General features: G+C 39.4%; 1 non-coding gene across 1 annotated transcript; it reads right to left on the bottom strand.

Annotated features, from left to right (window-relative positions):
- Nucleotides 1-636: 636 nt before the first annotated feature.
- LOC116523108 lies at nucleotides 637-804 on the bottom strand. The gene has a single exon (XR_004257039.1). It is a non-coding gene; the product is annotated as a U1 spliceosomal RNA (small nuclear RNA).
- Between the last annotated feature and the right edge of the window lie 8,380 nt (nucleotides 805-9,184).

The following is a 9,184-nucleotide window of genomic DNA, read 5'->3' as shown; positions in this document are numbered from 1 at the left end:
TAACACTGGCATTATCATCCATTAGGGAGGGTGGTATAATTTGCACGATTTATCTACACAACAGAATATGATGGCAGAAAGCAAGGTGGCTTCCCCTTTGTTCTTGACTCCATTCCATATTATGTGATGAATATGATATCCGTTGTGGATCCTCAATCTCCAACAATGATCAGAAAGAAGACCATAAGTGCCCATTTCTTCAAATCAAGGTGCAGCTACAGTATGTTAATTCTTCAGTGATTACCATTAATGGGGCAAGGGGCCTTCATGAATGAAGCCAGACATATGTGTCCCAGGATAATATTGTAGTTTCCAATCTGGATTGGTCATTGGGACCAGGCATATAGTTTTCTGGGTTTTCGGACTCATCCTGGCGCCGATCCTCAGGGAATTTCTCTTTCACCAGAATGTGGTACCAGAATGGGTGTATTCCACCAGGTCAGATAAGATATGGTATACATTCTGGTAGATGAATGTTCCCTGAGGAAGGGTCTTCCTTCAAGATGTCATTGACCATCCCCTTCTGTTTATTCTGCTGAAGTGTATTAATTTATTTATCAAATGTCTACACCATCCCTCTTCCCTAAATGACTCTGGGCAGTTCGCAATTTAATAAACATTTAATAAAACATAATTAAAAGCGAAGCTACACTATCATAAATTATGCAGTTGAGTTTCTTACATTTGGAGGACATACGGGGATGAGCACGCCCAGAGTGCAGTGGATGAGCCTCACCTTGTGAAAATTTTCATCTGGTGAAAATCTCTTTCATGATCAAGGCACCTCTCCTGCTAACTAAGTATAAAAATACTGTAAGCTCTTATCTTCTCTATATAGACTTGCTCTTACGATCTTGCTTCTACAAATTAGATTTTAAAATGGGGGAGGGGGCCATTATTACTTTAATTAATTGGTTAGGAATGTGGGGCTTGGACCACATTGGGCACCCCACAGTTCACCCATATTACAGGTAGCTCTCGACTTACAACCACAATTGAACGCAATTGAACGCAACGTTTCTGTGGCTGAATGGGACGTGTTAAGTGAATTTTATCCCGTTTTACAATCATTCTTGCCCGAATCACTGCACTTGTTAAATTAGTAACACCATTGTTAAGTGAATCTGGCTTCTCTATTGACTTTGTTGGTCAGAAGTTTGCAAAAGGTGATCCACATGGCCCCAGGACACTACAACCATCATAATGATGAACCAGTTGCCAAGCATCTGAATTGCTGCAGTGGTCGTAAGTGTGAAAAATGGTCATGTCACTATTTTCAGTGCCATTGTAGCTTTGAACAGTCACTAAATGAACTATGGTAAGCCGTGGACTACCTATATGCTTTTTCCATGGATCCCTCTGAGATCTTACATGTTTGCAGTCTTTAGTCTATAAAGAGCTCAGTCATACTCCAAACATTGGGCTTAGGGGAAGTGGGAGCCCAGGGGGTGGTGTTGTTGACTATTGGGAGAATAGTGGCACCACATTTTTCACTTTATTGTTTTTATCATTGCCCGGAGTTGTGTTTCTAAAGATGGGTGATCAAATAAGTCTTTTAGATAACAAATGAATAACAAGACCTTTACAGAAGATGAAATAAAGAAAGGAAGGCAGAAGTTAAGGGGGAATTCTCCAGAGGCAGAATTTCAAAGGAGTGCTGACAAAACCATTAAGTCAGATAATGAATGAGATACTGTAAAATGAAATCAAGTATTTCTTTCTTCATGACAAGAAGCATTCATTGCTTTGATTTATAAAAAGGGGAGAGGCCCAACTCATCAAGAGTCTCCTAGGCATTTTGAAGGTAGGTGAGGAGCTTTTTAGGACTATTCTTTTAGGGCAAAGAGGTTAACTAATCTATTCACCCTGATCTGACTGGATTTGTCTAACACAGGAGAGATAATATCAAATATGTTTTGAATGCTGATGACAACATTAATCAGAAAAATAAGTAAGTGGTTATATTTTTTCTTGATCCGGAGCTTTTGATAACTTGATATATTATATTCATATTCATGACCTTGAAGCAGATGAACTGCAACCCAAATTTTCTCCCATGGAAAAAGGGTATTTATAATGAACACACACACACACACACACACACACACACACACACTGAAAAGATGGGGTTTTGCTCAAAAAAGTCCCATTATGGAAGAGGCAAGATAAGATTATTCTTTCCTTCTCTGTTTTGATTAGAAATAGGACCACTAACAAGAAAGATGTGGCAAAAGAGTAAAATGTCAGCAAGTCAAGAGGATAGATCAAAATTAATATGCTGATGACACTGAGCCCATGGGCACTCAACTGAAGGATTTCTTAGAATTGACAATAGAACTTATAGGACAGTATAAGGTATGTAGTAGTATCAAGATGCCAGTGGAAGAAGACTCAATTGGTCTTGTTTATATGGAATCTACCAGTAATCGAAGGGGGACAAACAGAATTTGAAACAACAACAACAAGTTTTAATATTTATGTTATATCAATCAATCATGTTCCTGGGGGAATTGAAACACTGAAGACTTAGCAATAGTGGCAAATATCTGTAGCTCGGGTGTTGGATGAGGGTGAAGGTTTGTTCTTCGAGCTTGTGGGTTGGGGTTTTGCCCCATTTTTGCCACAGTTGTTAAGTGAATCAATGCAATTGTTAAATTAGTAACACAGTTGTTAAGTGAATCTGGTTTCCCCATTGACTTTGCTTGTTGCAAAGGTGACCACATGACCTCAGAACACTACAACCATCATCAATATGAACCAGTGCCAACTATCCAAATTTTGATCACCAGACCATGGGGCTGCTGCAACAGTCATAAGTGTGAAAAACAGTCATAAATCACTTTTTTCAGTGCTGTTGTAACTTTAAATAGTCACTGAACAAATGGTTATAAGTCAAGGACTACCTGTAATCCACTTGGATCATTCTTATATCTGGTGGCAATGTTACAAAGCTCAACAATTATGGAATATGATTCATCAGAGCAATAAACAAAATTTAAATATTGACTTCTAATTCTTGATAGGTGCCTATTTTTCAGTTAAATATAATATTACCAGGCCTCACATTCCTACTAAACATACTTACCGGTAGTTGATTTTTTACATAATAGCTATAGGATATTTTACACCTCGTGCTGATCACTTTCCTCATTAGAAGATGGCATATTAAGAGTATGAATCCATGTCAAATGTAACTTCTTATCTAAAAATAGGTTGGATGCTCACTTTAACATAATTTGGAAACCATGTATGGATTATAATTTCACAGATTTCTGTCACATACAGAACTTGAATTTCTTTTGACATAAGTTTTTTTAAATACTACATTCTGTTTGATTGACCATAGAGGTACAACTACACATTAGGAATAGCAGTAGCACTTAGACTTACATACCACTTTACAATACCTTTACAGCCCTCTCTAAGTGGTTTACAGAGTCAGCATATTTGCCCCCAACAATCTGGGTCCTCATTTTACCCACCTCGAAAGGATGGAAGGCTGAGTCAACCTTGAGCCTTGTGAGATTTGAATTGCCGAACTTCTACTAGCAGTCAGCTGAAGTAGCCTGAAGTACTGCACTCTAACCACTGCGCCACTGGCTCTAGATTAGAGATTAGATTAGTTAGAATTTCTTGCTCAAATTATCAAATCCTTATTCATTTGTCTGATAATTCTGAGGATCATGACTGTTTTGTCGATTTCTGATTTTCATCTTAGCTCTTAAAGCACTAAAATAATACACATGAATTTCATTTGGTTCAATTTTCCTTGAAAGAATAATGATGTGTGTGTGTGTGTGTGTGTGTGTGTGTGTGTTGCTCTCTTTCACTTCTTTTTTTCTATTTCTTTTCTTGTCTATCTTAACAATAAAAGCTTTAAAAAAAAACTACCCCAAGTTCTTAAGAGGAGATTAGTTTTCTTTAGAATCCTTGGGAGGCTGACAATAATTGGCAACTATGACTTCTGCTCTTGTGCCAGTCCTAGATTTCCAACCTCTGATCCTTGTCAAGGGTGCAGCCCCTTGCCAAAGAGCTGATATGTAGTGAGCCACCTGCTCAGCTAAGCACTTCTTCTATGCTGTGTGTATATCGGCCTCCGATCAGAGAAATGGGAACAGAAGTTCCGCATTTCCGCCTAGAAGGCTGTGCTTAATTAAGAAAAGGCTGTGCTTAATTAAGAAACAAGGGAAAAAAAGAAAAAGCTTCCAGCATCCTCATCCATGACATTTATTCAAGGGTGAACTCCTGATCTCCCTTCTTTCCCGCACTATTATATAGGATGGTAGTCCTCGACCTACAACCACAATGGAGCCCGACATTTCTCTTGTTAAGTGAGACATTTTTCACTGTTTTTTAAAAAAAAGAAATAGAGACATTAAGACTCAGCTACTATTATTATTTATTATTATTATTCTATTATTATTTCTGCCAACCTAGCAGTTTGAAAGAATGTAAAAATGCAAGTAGAAAAATAGGAACCACCTTTGGTGGGAAGGTAACAGCGTTCCGTGCGCCTTCTGCGTTTAGTCATGCCGGCCACATGGCCATAGAGATGTCTTCAGACAGTGCTGGCTCTTCGACTTTGAAATGGAGATGAGCACCGCCCCCTAGAGTCAGAAACGACTAGCACATATGTGGAAGGGGAAGCCTTACCATTACTTTACTTATTATTTTTATTTTCTTAAAGGAAGTTCCAATCTATAAGAAATAAAAGGGGAAAAGAATATTCTTTCCCAGAAAAAGATTCATGAATCTGACTTAAATTTTAACTCCTAGCATTAGTGAGGAAAAACTGAACCTAGAGACTATAGCATCAATGCAACTTACAACAAAGACACACATACTCAAAAGCAGAAGGGGTGTGTGTGCAAAGACGGTCTGCTCCATCTCATTCCAGAACTATAATTAGAGTGGAGAGGTTTTTGACAAGCTCCTAACACTTTTAAGAGCCTGGAATTGCAGGCTGACGGTCTGCTTTCACTTGTAACTGCATTTAGTTTGTGAAACTCTGTTGGTCAAAAATGTTTGGGTATTTCATTTCAGAGAAAAGATCATAACAGATGTCACCAAGATGTTTAATATCAATCTATCCACCACAATACCGGGTTTCCCCAAAGAAACAAAATTACTAGGTAGTCACCATTTATTTATTTACTAGCTCATAACCTGCCGTTGCCCAGGTACTTATTTATAGGGGGGGAAATGTCTGGACCAAACGTAATTTCTAATGTTGGATTTTCCCCCTTACCAGAGAGAGCCCCCTTGTGGAGTACTGTGAAGCCATTACCATGGGAACTCCACTGTGCTGTACAGTAGAAGCCATTTTATGGCAGCATAGTAGAAGTAATTTTAAGGCACAGCAGGCTACATCTTAACAGAACAGACACCCCAAGAGTGTCTTACCCCCTCAGTGTTTGTTTCCAGAGAGTAAGTCATCTGTGTACCAAGTTTGGTTGAAATTGCTGGAGACATTCCAGAGCTATGCTGCAACACACACACACACACACACACACACACACACACACACACACACACACACACAGCCATTTATATATATGTATATATAGATTTATAGTGCACCTTTATTATTATTTTTTATAAACAACTTGAGGTGTTGAACATATCAAATACTCCCTTCTCTTCCTATTTCCCTAACAACAACAACAACCTTATGAGTTGAGTTGAACTGAGAGAGAATGACTGACACAGAGTCACCCAATTGGCTTTCATGGATAAAGTGGGACTAGAATTCACACCCTCCCAGTTTCTACGCTCATGCCTTAACCACTAGATCAAAACTGGTTTTAAAAGTTGTCTTTCAATATACATTTTAGGCAGATTATCCATATTATGCAAGTAGTCTTCGATTTACAATAGTTCATTTAGTGGCCGTTTGAAGTTACCACAGCCCTGGAAAAAGTGACTTATAAATATTTTTCACACTTATGACCATTGCAGCATCCCCATGACCACATGATCAAAATCCGGACTCTTGGCAACTTATTTATGTTGTTGCAGAATCCTGAGGTCATGTGATAAACAAAGTCAATAGGAAAGCTTGATTCATTTAATAACTGTGTTACTAACTTAGCAACTACAGGCATTCACTTAACAACAGTGGCAGAAAAATCATAAAATGGGACACAACTGAATATATGTCTCATTTAGCAACATAAATTTAGGGCTCAGTTGTTGTTGTTGTAACTCAAGGACTACCTATATTTCCATACATTGGCATATGAAGAAGCCCCATTGTTCTGTGGCATAAGGCATTCCTTTTAGATAGAATCTTAATGCCTGCACTTTTGATAAGTACCAGCATGACAAAAAAACTGGCTATGCATTTTCTTGAGATAGTTCATTCAATGGTCAAAAATGTCAGATCAAATAGGCATTTCATCAAGGAACTATTACAGCATTCACTACTTTTGAAGATTTGCTAAATGTAAAATAGATGGACTCTCCCAGGCATATGCATGGTTGTTTCTAGCTTTAAGGGATGCGGTGGCTCAGTGGCTAAGACACTGAGCTTGTCAATCAGAAAGGTTGGCACTTCAGCAGTTTGAATCCCTAGTGCCACGTAATGGAGTGAGCTCCCATTACTTGTCCCAGCTTCTGCCAAACTAGCAGTTCGAAAGCATGTAAAAATGCAAGTAGAAAAAATAGGAACCACCTTTGGTGGGAAGGTAACAGTGTTCCATGCACCTTCGGCATTTAGTCATGCCGGCCACATGACCACGGAGATGTCTTCGGAGAGCGCTGGCTCTTTGGCTTTGAAACAGAGATGAGCACCACCCCCTAGAGTCAGGAACGACTAGCACATATGTGTGAGGGGAACCTTTACCTTTACCTTCTAGCTTTAAGACGAAAAGGAAAAAAGAAAAAGGTGGAAACACAATTCAAGACAGCCTACAAAAGGAACTTTATGTATCAGAATAAAAGTATCATGAAGTGTCTTGCTACTAAATAAAATCCACGATTAGTGGTCAACAGGTTCTTCTGTAGAAATATGGATGATACCATTAATTCACCCGCCCGAGTGTTTGATTGCTGAACGAAAGTTGTGTTTTATTATTTTTCTTTGTTCACATTTTGTTTTGTTTTTTTGATACTGCACTCCCCTCCCTTGTGATTGTAAGCCGCCCTGAGTCCCCTCAGGGAAAAGGGCGGCCTATAAATTTTAATAAATGAAAAAAAAATGAAAATTAATCCAGAACAGGGGTGTCTTTAATAATAATAGCTGGAAGGCTTCAAAGACTGGAAAATTGGACAGGTTAGCCCAGATAATCAGGAAGTATCTGGCCAACCATCTCTCTCTTGCTCAAGATTTCTTTATCTTTTTAATGGTCTTTGCAATTTATGATTTGCACATTTGAAACATTTGTATTCTGGCACATATGAAAATGCATTTATTTCTCAAATTAGAATTCCTTTCATTTGAGTTGAATGAAACCTACTATGTTTATAAACTCCCATCTATTTTTGTACTGTTCAATGTTTTCCCAGTTGGTAGTGATTAAAATGAATTAGCATTTGGAAGAGATGTTTGGTTTCCTAATGGGGCATTTCATCAAGAGTTGAAGCTGGCTTTCCCCAAATCAAATCAAGGGTATTTTACAAACAGAGATCAATTTTTCAGTCCTGGATTTTGAATGAAGATAAAGTTTCCCTTGAGTTGAGATGAACTCTTGGTGAGTTCATGCATCCATTTCTGTAGCTTTTTTAAAAATAGCTGCACTACAGACATCATTTGCTTTTTGTCTATGGAGATTCTCATTCATGGTTGTCACAAATGTGCTTTTTCAAAAGCCAGCTGGACTTTCTTTGTTGTTCCTTAAAGACTTTTCGCTTGTCCTCCAGGAAACTTCTTCAATTCTGAACTGTTCTTGGATGAGAAGTGAAATGTCTTCAAGGAAAAACAAGGAAGTCTGGTTGCCTCTTGAAAAATCACCCTTGGGACATAATTTGCTTTTGTTTCTTCTAGATTGATCTTTAACCTCCCTGTTGTGGCCTGCCACCGAAGCTGGTGGCAGACTCAGACAGTGAGGAGGTTGGGGAGGAACATGGGCCAATCCTGGAGTCTGGGGAAGGCTCTGATGAGGCTCTGTGTTGGAGGCAGAGATGGGGCCAGGGCTGTCCGACAATTATCAACTGGCTTCAGAGTCAGATATCAGTGGGGCAGAAGAACAGCTGGAGCCTGTTCCCAATGTGTGTATGCGCAGAGCTGCTAGGAGAAAGTAACAGCTAAGGAACAAGGGCTGACTCAGGAGTGAAGGCACAGGTGGATGGCCCTTCCCATAGGGAATAAAGAGGAGTGAAAGGGGAGGTGAGTTTGCAGGAGACCATTAGTTCACTTCATTAGGGTGAAGATCTGTTCCTGACTTCATGCCAAATATTGTCTGCTACAGAGTGGCGTTTGGAAGATATTGGCCTGGCAACTCTCCAACCCTGATAAAGGTCTGTAGTTGTGAAATCTCTTGAAAGACTCTTGGCCGGGACTTTGCTGGAGAGGAATTCACTTTAAACTAAATAAAAGGGGTTTTATCGGGATGGAGAGTTTGCTTCATGTTCTTGGGAAGCCTAGATCAGAACAATGCTATCCTGGGAGTCATATCAAAGCAGTGAGCAGAATCAAGCATCCTTAGTTTTTTGGATCATGCGAGTTTGCTTACTTCCTAAGTAACTACAGATAGTCCTTGACGTACGACCACAATTGAGCCCCAAAACTTCCATTCCTAAGCAAGACAGATGTTAAGTGAGTTACTCACCCCATTTTACAACGTTGGTTTTTTTTGCTTTGAGGAACCTAAGCAGCAAGAACCACTCCAGTTGTTGAGTGAATCATGTGGCTGTTAAGCGAATCTGGCTCCCCACCCCAGGCACCGAATTTTGATCACATGCCCATGGGGATGCTACAAGGGTCATAAGTGTGAAAACTGGTCATAGATCACTTTTTTCCAGTGCTGTTGTAACTTCAAATGATCACTAAACGGATAGTTGTAGGTTGAGGATTACTTGCATTGCATTTCACTCTGAAGGATCTTGCTGCTTAGCTACCTCCAACAGTCGCAATGATGAAAATTTCCAAATCCAGGCAGCAAAGCTGAATTAATACTGCTTATGTGGTGGTGATATTTATACTTGGTTGACATGCTGCCCCCTAAGCATGGCAAAAATGGTGGGA

Source organism: Thamnophis elegans, chromosome Z (genome assembly GCF_009769535.1).
Source record: "Thamnophis elegans isolate rThaEle1 chromosome Z, rThaEle1.pri, whole genome shotgun sequence".
In the NCBI taxonomy this organism is placed as follows: Eukaryota; Metazoa; Chordata; class Lepidosauria; order Squamata; family Colubridae; genus Thamnophis; species Thamnophis elegans.
Note: the sequence above shows the minus strand (reverse complement) of the source record. Positions and strands in the feature narration are given on the sequence as shown.